Source organism: Carassius auratus, unplaced genomic scaffold (assembly GCF_003368295.1).
Source record: "Carassius auratus strain Wakin unplaced genomic scaffold, ASM336829v1 scaf_tig00214575, whole genome shotgun sequence".
In the NCBI taxonomy this organism is placed as follows: Eukaryota; Metazoa; Chordata; class Actinopteri; order Cypriniformes; family Cyprinidae; genus Carassius; species Carassius auratus.
Window position 1 is genome coordinate 162,633 of NW_020527719.1, and position 9,206 is coordinate 171,838.

The 9,206-nt window shown below is 34.9% G+C and overlaps 1 long non-coding RNA gene across 1 annotated transcript; it reads right to left on the minus strand.

The window, feature by feature from the left end:
* Positions 1 to 3,249: 3,249 nt before the first annotated feature.
* On the minus strand, positions 3,250 to 6,478 carry LOC113092389 (uncharacterized). The gene is made up of 4 exons (XR_003287553.1): positions 6,351 to 6,478; positions 5,554 to 5,622; positions 5,186 to 5,273; positions 3,250 to 4,180 (listed from the first exon to the last, which is right to left on the minus strand). It is a non-coding gene; the product is annotated as an uncharacterized LOC113092389 (long non-coding RNA).
* Between the last annotated feature and the right edge of the window lie 2,728 nt (positions 6,479 to 9,206).

Sequence of the window (9,206 nt, forward strand, 5' to 3'; positions counted from 1 at the left end):
TTGAAAAAACACTATACATCTCAATGGGAAACAGCAACTGAAGGAGAATACATCATAATGCCAGTAGGTGGCGACAAGTGATTCTTTGTCTCTACGAGTCATTGAATAATTGATTCAAATTATTCATTCACTGATTTATTTAGAATTTTTATTTATTTATGAGTAAGTCATTCGCTCAACCAATTTTTTTTTTTTTTTTTTTACAAATAGTGATTCAATCTGGAATTTTTACATGCTCAAACATGCTAGCAACACTTACTAAGTGTTAAAGCATGCTATTAATACCTTGAAACAGGAAGTTGTTGTAACTCAATGTAATACAATGCCCATCTGCCCCAAACTTCACATGTTTTATAAGAGTCCTGGCCAATATTCAGTTATAATTATAGTGCCACCATATGGCAGCTGGAAATGACTCGTTTCACACTAACTCAAACATGCAATTTCTGATCTGCCCTAAACTTCACGTTTGATAGGTTCCTGGCCTTAACACATCTAAGGAACCTTGGTGTCATTCTGGACTCTGAACTTTGCTTAACTAAGCAAATTAATACAGTTGTCAAGAACAGTTTTTATCAGTTACGGTTCATCTCTTAATGACCCAGAGAAAGTCATTCATGATTTTATTAACTCCCGCCTTGACTACTGTAATTCATTATATTTTGGTCTTCCTCAGCCATCCATTGCTCGCTTTTTTATTTATTTATTGGATTTTATCTATATTCCATTGTTTTACTGTATCATCTGTTTTGTTTATTTTATGTTTACCTTTGACTTAGTTCAGCACTTTGTCAGCTTTGCTGTGATAAATGTGCTATATACTTGACTTACTTACTAAGTAAGGCCAATATTCAGTTATAATCATACTGCCACCTGCTAGCAACAGGAAATGACTCGTTTTACACCAACTTAAACATGCAATGTCTGATCTGCCCTGAACTTCACAAGTTTGGTAAGAGTCCTGGGCTGAAGACATCTACATGGCAGTATTCAGTTATAATCATAGTGCCACCTGTTGGCAGCAGGGAAATTGGCAGATATAAATGACTTTGATATATTCCTCCTATATTTACTTTTAAAGAGTATTGCCCACTGTTCACTGTTTTCCTATGGCCAGTGTTGTAGTCAAGACCAGCTCATTCGAGTCCGAGTCCAGATCGAGTCCAGAGAGGGTCGAGTCCGAGTCAAGACCGAGTTCAGAAAGGGTCGAGTCCGAGTCAAGACAGAGTTCAGAAAGGGTCGAGTCCGAGTCAACACCGAGACCAGAGAGATTGGGTCTGAGACAAGACTTAAAGAAATCTTCAAGAGTATGCAAATGTTTGGTGGAAACAATAAAGGTTAAAAGGGCCACATAGTATGTGGTGTAAAGGTAATTTTATTAGTATTATGAAGTGTTGTCAATATTAAGTGCTCATTTTCACATAACATCGTTGTACCACTATACACATCCATATAACCTTTCTAGTACACATAATATTACTGTACGACTCTATATTGTAATTCTACATAACACTTCTAGTACAAGTAACATTACTGTACCACTATACCTGTAAATGTTCAACTGTAACAGCTTTTACATAACTTTTAACCTTGAAGCTTAACTAATGACTGCTAATATCCTTACAATGTATTGGATTATGTGCACTTTAGATGTTGTGAAGATTACAGATGGGCATAATTACTTTTCAAAAAAATAAGTGAGGGGACCATCCAGCTACCCAACCAAGCACGATGTGGTCTCATGATCAATCCACCCCAACTAAAAACACTCTCTACTGGTGCAGAGGAAGCGGGGACTGACAACAGTTACCATTTTATCACTTTCTGTAACAGCAACGGATAATCTAATGCTAATTTCCCTGGATGGTGCGTTTTAATGCAGGGTAAAATACACACTAGTCGAAGTTTTTTTAGTTATGGAGGGCATACACACAAGAGCCGAGTGACTGTCCAGGAAAATTTCATCCAAAAGTGTGTATGTGCCAGGGGAAGAAAGCTGGATCAAATGCAATATAAGTTCAATGCATTCTGTCAGACATTGTTTTTGAGGGGGAGATGTTTAGTGTTGAGACTGTCAGTCTGTGTCTGTATTCATTATATAATTTAATTAAACAATATTTGTTTTTTTCTGTGACCATTTTGTCCTACTTTGTAAAAATAACACAGTTGAGAGAAATAATGTAGCAATGTGGCTTTCTGGAAAGCGGGATCACTACAGGCGGATGGCAGGAGGGTAACTTAAGGCCGGTGACACACTGGCTGCGTGGCGTCTCTACTGCGTGCCAGAAATGTGGTGGCTGCTTCGTGTTTTTATGGGGTGTGGTTTATGCATTTGATTTGCAAACTAAGCAATCATCGTGTCGATCGTCGCGTACCTTGCCGTGACCAAAGACGTGTGATAAGAAGCGCGACACTTTCGTCGCCCCCCTTCTCGCGTGAGAAGCTACGTGACGTCAAGCGCCTTGTCCTTTTTAATATCTTTTTTTTTTTTCATTTGTGTGTGTGATTTTGTCAAATGCCTTAAGTGCTGTAGTTAAGTGTTTTTTTTTCCTTTTTTTTTTTGTTGGGAGCAAAAAGAAAGAAAAACCTGCATGTTATAACAATTAGCTCCTCCAAATCCCCAAATATATCATAATCTTCAGGATGCTGACGAAAATATGAGGAGTAAAATTAAAATGCAGTATATCTAATCAATGAACTTACAATGTTATTTAGAAGTGCACATGTAAAACAACAACCAGGAACAACCAATTCACAGCTTTCTTGTAAGCATCATTTATAACTAATGGCACCAAGATAAGGACAGTATAAACCAAAAAGACAACATTTGTATAGGTTCAAGTGTCCACCAGAAAACATAAATTGAAAAATGGCTTAATGCACTAATAGTTAAATCCAAAGGCCAAATTCGAAATTAACAATGGACCATGGGCCATGAGTAAACACTTCAATCATGTAATGTTTTAATAATTTAGTAGTTTAGAAATTATAATATTCTATAATATTCATATATAATTCATATATACACACATTACAATTTTTTTAATGATTTCTCCAAAGTATCAGTCATAAAACATAAACACATCAAATAGTTAACTCTATTGTCACAGTATGAACTCAAATAACACACAATTATCCATAAGCAAGCATTCAGTAGCATCTCAGGAAATTATGAACAGGAGCACAGGTGACTGCTTTAAAAATGCATCCTAGCACTGGAGAGAGAGCTGAAAGAATCACACAGTGTAGTACAGTATAGTTACAGTACTTTATTACAATTACAGTGTTTTGAATTTATCTCACTAGTGTGCACTGGGCATGTGCTTGTCTGCACTGTAAATTATAATGAGTAAACCTTATTTAAAAAAAAGCATGCAAACCGATTGCCTTGAAAAAAAACAAGTAAAGTGAAATAAGAATAGTAATTTGTACTAACAAAGGTTTATTTATAAGTGTTGTAAACGTGTAACTCAGAATTACTATTTTCAACAACTAAATTAAGTACATTATACTATGTACGTATTTCAAACAACTCATTTAAATTTAGCTAAATCAAGTAACATTTCCTGCAACTTGGAATTTCTAAGTTGTATTTACTTGAACAGAAATCTAGTTTTGACCAATTGCCTTTAAAAAAAAAAGGTTACCATTACTCTAGTAACTTAAATACTTCAAAAATCTATTACAAATTCATGACAACAATGTTCTATTCTTCACACACATAATTACCCTAAATCAAATGTAGTGACAGTTCAAAGTTAAAGATGATATATTTTTTTCAATGTAGTTTTAACTCGTATTACAAAAATTTTGAAACAAAGCAAAAACAATCTGCTTTTAGTTATGTTAAACAATGGAGGTAGCAGTACAATGATTTTAAATACGGCAATGAGTTGACCACACAAGTTGCCAATGTTTTTTTTTTTCTGTCCCAAGTCAAGCATCATATTGTAGGTTTTCTTCACAGTATCAGGGTAACCCACATGTAGTGATGCAAGCGTAGCACATGGTGGTCGGGAAGCAAATGTTGGAGGCAGACCCTGGAGACTATTCTTTGCAGTACTACCCTGAACAATGATGGCAGAAGACACTGGGTCAAGATTTGGAGAAGTACTTCATCGTCAGTGATAGTCAGCAAGCCAACAGATACTAGTGCCCAAACTGCATCAGCATCAGACACCTGTATAAAACCAAATAAAAACAATATTAGCATGGAAATGTGGATGATCAGTTTTCAGTGTTTTCTGTCTTGCCTACACTGCCATAACATTGGGTTAGTTCACCCAAATGTCATCATTTACTCACCCATGACTTTAAGTTATTTTCAGAACACAAATAAAGACATTTTCAGTGAAATAAATTTCTGTCCTTTAACTGAATGTCTATTTACCTAAAATATTAGACACTTGATAATATAGCAATTACGTCTCTTTCAAAGATTTGAGCCTCTTTTCCACTGTCAGGCCAAACCATTCTTAATTCTCAATGCTTAACCATTCCATTCTGTGCTAATATGGATATGGTTTAATTTTTCACTGTTGGGCTGTCAACAGAGCTCTTTTGAATGCAACATAAATGTGTCAGTCGTTGCCTTAGTAATGCAATAGTTAAGATATCGAACCTGATGTAAAAAGCACCCACATTACGAAAGATTAAATATTACTTTTAATTTTAATATTACCTAGTTTACTTAACTCAAATAGCATGTTGCCCAGCTGCAGAGAAACTGGTGGCTAGGCAAAAACAAATGACCAACCCTGAGCAGTGACTACCATCTAGGCTTTCTACAGCACGTTCAGTGTGATCAGCTAAGAGTTCTGGATCAAGAACAGTTCACCAGTCCATGCCTAACAGTGTTCAAGTGGAAATATAACTGAAACTGCTCCTTACAATTCATTGCACAGTTTGGCCCAAAAAGTAGATTAATCGGCTCCATTCAAATGGATTGATTTGATGGTTTCTTGGGTGTCAGAGATTTAGGTTAAATATCTTCATCCGTGTCAGGAAGATGCACAGTTTTTTATGGAATAGATTGACAGGAGGGAGATTAAATGGCACGTTTTTCATTTTTGATTGAACTAGGTATGTAATCAACATTAATCTTTATAAAGGTATCTCAGTAATATACCAGCAAATACACAGGCATTTTTTTTCTAAAATGGTGTTACTAACTATGAGAACTTACCAAGCAGGTTAGTTGTAGAAGTATCCGGGGGGATCATGAATTAAAACAGGTAGGCCTCAGATGGGTATGTAGTTCTGTCAAATCTTTTCTAAGTGTCAATAAAGAAGTCATTGAAGTCAATAAGCGCTGTTTATTTTAAATATTATTAATAAATATAATAAAACTATTAAACATTTAAGGTAGCATCATACATTTTATGGGTTCTAGGATGTGAAGTGTACTCTTAGATATGTGAAAAGAAACACAGTTACAAATACGGAAATATGGTTACAGGTATTCTGGAACTGCAATAAATTATTTGAAATTGCAAATAAAACATAGCACATGATTGAGTCAAAAACGGCTCTACTGCTGTTGAAATATCTCACCTTTATTATACTGAGACCGGTGATCACAAGACCGCTGCTCAGAGAAGACAGCTGACACAAGCTTTTTTCCTAAATATGAAAAATAATTCTTCATATAAAATCAAGTTCCACTAATGTTGTGAATTGTAGAACAAGGACACATTCATTTCTTGATATTTGCATTTTTAACAATAGAAATAAATTTTCTATACATCTCTATTTGAGGCATCAGTAATAAAACCAATTCAAAGGCAGCATTTCTTCTGTTACAGTACTCGGTGTTTTTTAACACAGCAAAGAATTAATTACTGCAAAATAACGAGCTCATTCAGTTTAAACCTTTTAGTCTGGTTACGCAATGACTATGATTGTATTAAAATGATGAAAATACATTTGTAAACTGAAAAATGACTTTAACCTAAAAAGTGGCCAAAGCCTCACAAGTGTTATGAAATTATAGAGGAAATTTTGCAAACGATTACTGTTAACAATTAATACTATAAGTGGCACATAAAGATCATATTGACGACTTCTTGCATGTTATTGAATTGTTTCTCGGAATTTACATGCTTTCATTTTTAACTAGTAAAACATTTTTCAATTTGAGAAATGAAATAAAAAAAAAGTCTTTAAAAGTTTTTACCTTTACCCAAACGTGCCACAAGTTGTGTATTTCTATAGTTTTTGTTCTAATAGCAGAATAGCAAAGATCGTTGCTCCCTGTTGCTAACACTGGTGCTGACAAGGAGAAAATGTTAGTCAGTTCAAATTAGCAGCACACAGAAAGATACATCCACACACTATTTTTTTTTACTTACCTTATTATTATTGTGTAGAAGTAATCAATCATTCTTTGTCCAGAGGTGAAATGTAAACAGTCTTTCTACTTTTTAGTTTAAGCAAATTCGACGCAGCTTCAAAACTTTGCTTGCTGCGCATGCTCAACGTCCTTATTTCTTCTTCTGTTGTTTTGTTCCTGTTGCACATTAGCGCACTGCTGCCTCTCACTGGTGAATTAATGTCATCTGTTTTGTTGTAGCTACTTGAATATTTTAAGAAAGAATTACTCATTGCAGCATGTTGTTCTATTCGCCTTAAAATTAGCAAATTGTGTAACTTAATAAAACCTATTAAGTATAACAACTAAGTAAAGATAACTTATTATATTTAAGGAAGCTAAACAATTGTAGTGTGTGTATTTGTACTGTAGGTTTTGTCATCTGAGGCCAAAGTTTGATATTGATAGATCATGTAAGGGTTTTTGACTGGAGAATTTGATTTTGACATAGAAGTTTGCACAAGTTTGTGGCCTAATGGTTAGAGACTTGGACTACTTACAAGAAGGTATCCGGTTCAAGTCTCGGTGCTGGCAGGAGTTGTAGGTGGGAGTGAGTGAATGAACAGCGCTCTCTTCCACCCTCAGTACCCATGACTGAACTCAATACCCATGACTGAACTCAATACCCATGACTGAACTCAGTACCCTGGCACTGAAACCCCAGTTGCTCCCCAGCGCTGGATCTGTAGCTGCCCACTGCTCCGGGTGTGTGTTCACTTCTCACTGCTGTGTGTGTGCACTTGGATGGGTTAAATGCAGAGCACCAGTTCCTTATTACAAGAGCAGTTTCTTGTAGGCTACTCTACATGTTCAAATTAATAGCCTATATATTGATAATTAATTAATACGTTTATATATGCCTATTTGACATTTTTTTAAACTGTTTTGACACATTTTCATTTTCAAGTATTATATCTATTAAAATAAGTCGGTACTATATAGTAGCCTACTTTTGTGTTGATGTCTACTGAAGCCTTATGATCACAGGGAGTCTGTCATAGCGAGTCAGTTCCGGACATATATGCAAAAAACTACGTACCAACAATAAACGTCTTTTTTTACGCTTTTTATGCTTAATTTAGTGAGATAATTTGGTAACTGCATATGAATCAATTATATTTTCCTCTTCAATATTTGCAGCACGAAATAAACATTACTATTTGAATGAATGTTGAAAAAAAACTGTGCTGAGTTTCCCAAAAGCTTCGTAAGCCTAAGAAGTTCATAAAAACGATCATACTACTGATCTTAATATCACGGTCTGTTTCCCAAAAGCATCGTAACTTAAGTAGCACTTGAAAATCATCGATCTACGGGTGCTCTGGAGTAATGGTTAAGCCCTAAGTGTATTTAAGAAAACAGATTTATGCGGTTACCTGCAGGACAATCAGCAGATTAAACCTTTAACTTGATTCAAGCGAAATATGATTATATTTACATTTACATTATTCATTTAGCAGACGCTTTTTTCCAAAGCGACTTACAAACGAGGACAGTGGAAGCAATCAAAAACAACAAAAGAGCAATGATAAGTGCTATAACTCAGTTAGGTTAACAAAGTATAGCTACGTAGCATAGGTTTTTAAATGATATAATAAATAAAAAGAAGTGTTAGAGGTAGTGTTAGAGGTCTTTATATCTTTATACATACATACATACATACATACATATTATTGCATAATACATGAAAAGATAAGATGGAAGAGATGGATATTAAGACGATTCTTGAAGATGGCTAAGGACTCAGCTGCTGGGATTGAGTTGGGGAGGTCATTCCACCAGGAGGGAACGTTTAATTTAAAAGTCCAATAAAGTGACTTTGTGTTTCTTTGGGATGGCACAATCAAGCTACGTTCACTTGCAGAACGCAAGCTTCTAGAGGGCACATAAGTCTGAAGTAACAAATTTAGGTAAATGGGTGCAGAGCCAGTGGTAGTTTTGTAGGCAAACATCAATGCCTTCAATTTTATGTGAGCAGCAATTGGAAGCCAGTGCAAATTGATAAACAGCGGTGTGACGTGTATTCTTTTTGGCTCATTAAAATTATTCTTAATTTTTTTAGACATTTAGAAATTAATTAATTAAAAGGGGGAGGAAAAAATAGAAGCACATCTAAATTAAATGACTGAAAATAATAATAAAAAAACGAATAAAAGAAATAATGTGGGAAATGCTTCAAAGACTGGGGGGGGGGGGACTTGCTGAAGTTCATAAAACCAATAACGTCTCTCTCTCTCTCTCTCTCTCTCTCTCTCTATACTGTATATAAAGTACATTATATATGATTATGTAAAGTATAATACACTATAATATAATATAATAGTGTACTGTATTATAATTAATTATAATTATTATATCCAAGTTGTCTGTCTGGAACGCAGCATTAGGTTAACATCAATAAGCGATCGTGTACTAGTGTTACGAGCCATTCTAAAGTGAGATTTCAGCACTTGACAAACGGATAGCAACTCCTAAGTAACACTTAAAGCACGGCTACGTGAGATTGCTTTACGTGCATATTTGGGGAAATGCACGTGAAACAATAACGAACGATCGTAAAATTACTCGTAGAAAACGCTCTTAAGCGATAAGATCAGATAAGGAAACCAGTTTAATACAAACGAATGTCTCGTGAATCGATCAGAGTTAGTTAAAAAAAAGTTAAAAGAATGATCGATGCCACAGATTTTTTTTACTTCACAATATAACATAATTTTATTATCGTAAGCTTGACTTTATTCTTAAATTATGAGGTTAATATTATTTATTCAGTTATTTTTGAACGTGGCACAAAATGCTGCCTTAGGCTGCTGAATGAAAACACAATTTTGGCACA